Here is a 1,934-nt window from a genome sequence, read left to right as displayed (position 1 = left end):
GGACTCAGGTGGCAGAGGCAGGCAAATTTCCAGAGTTCCAGGCTAACCTGGGCCACACAAACTATTTCAGAAAAACAAAAACCAATAATCCCAACACAGGGGAGGAAGAGCAGTTGGTCAAGGCCACCCTCCATTACACAACAAATTTTAGGCCAGCCTAGGCTACATGAGATTTCCTGAAAAACCTCAAAACCAGTGTAACTGGAGAACTTGTAAACATTTCACACTACACATACGAGGCCATAGCTCTTTGGCTTCAATCCCATCCTCTCTGCACCTCAGAGTGGCTCTTTGTGGCTAATACACAGTCCACGTGTATTGACTCAAGTGCAAACATTAAAAGTACATATGAATCCTACAAACTACCACCCTCGGCTCAAAACTTACACCAAAGCATTTTCCCAGCACCCATGTAAAAAGGTGTCAGTGGTTTCAGTGTTAGGAAAGCAGACTCTGCATCAAAGAAACCAGATAAAGTCGGTCTAATGTTCATGTCTAGCATTGCAGGGGAGAATTCTCAAGGTCAGTGAGATCAGCCTGGAAAACCCAAATGAAATAGTGATTAGAAGCTGGGCAGCAGTGGTACCCTTTAATCATAGCAGTCAAGGCCAGCCTGGTTTTTATATTTAGTTGCAGAACAGCCAAGCCAGTATGGAAAAAAAAAACAAAACAAACAAACAAAAAAACCAAAACACCCCATATTTCTCCTAACACCAGGCTTTAACACTGTCACAGGTGAGATAGGATTTTAGGGAAAGCTGAGGGTTTGGAAAAACTGAAACAGTCCAATTCACCACTTATCTCATGGACTTACAAGGACTAACCACCACTAAACACTAATACTTTACAAAATATGGCTTTCTTCCCTTAGCACCCTACCGCACTACCCCCTAGACCGGTCTTATCTGAAACTTCTAGTCTATTTAAGTCCCCTGAATTCTGGGCTTCCAGGCACACATCAAAGGAGTGTTCAGCCATGGTTGACCTCCAAAGCTATGTAAACAGACCTGCCTCTGCCTCCTGGGTAGGATAAATATGCTGAGTTCATGAGCTTTGTTGACATCCAAAATAGGATTCTCTCCCATTTCTGTAAAAAGACGGGAGTCATTACTTTTTAATCACCAATGAAGTTAACTGGTAGACCCTACCATTCCAAACATGCAAGTGGCCTGTTTCTGACAGATGCACATTTAAGGATGGTCCAAAAGTTGCTACAGTAGTCCTAAAGAGAAGACATGGTCTCTCCATGTAGCCCTAGCTGACCCACAACGTCCAGAGCTCCATCCACCTCTTGGAGTATTGGGATTCACTTGAGGCCTGCAACTGCTAAACACTCTTTACTTTTCAGTATTCTGAAATGTAGGCCAGTCCATATTTGGTGTCTGGCTGATTATGAAGTACATAGCAAATTGGTGAGTGATACAATATGTGCATGATAGGCACAAGGCTCCATGCCCAGCTACATGTACTAACTGTACATGACATTATTCCAAATAGGTAAAAGGCCACCAAAATGTTTTTATACTAGTGATGTCTGAAATGACTGGGTCCCAAAATGCTGTAACTGCAACACAGTGGTACTTTAAAGCAATACAAGCTGAGAATGTGGGTCTTGGATCACCCCATCCCACCTAAAGGGCCAGCAAATTCCTGATCTTTACTACATGTCTTACAGATAACCTCCCATCCTGGCCATCGCCTTATTTATCACTATATAAGTCAATTCAGCCCAGAAAGACTAAACAAAAGGCAGCCAACAAGACTAGTTAGAACCCCACTTTCGGCATACCCACACAGATCCTGCAAAATCGTCAGTTGAACTGAGGTTGTTTTGATGGCCGTTTTTGTAACCTTCATGGCTCATTCTAGTTGAGTTACAATAAACTAATTTTTATTATCCCAGCAATTTTCAGGGAAAACAGCCTGTTGGCTCA

This window comes from Micromys minutus (assembly GCF_963924665.1).
Source record: "Micromys minutus genome assembly, chromosome: 8".
NCBI classification, from domain to species: domain Eukaryota; kingdom Metazoa; phylum Chordata; class Mammalia; order Rodentia; family Muridae; genus Micromys; species Micromys minutus.
Note: the sequence above shows the minus strand (reverse complement) of the source record.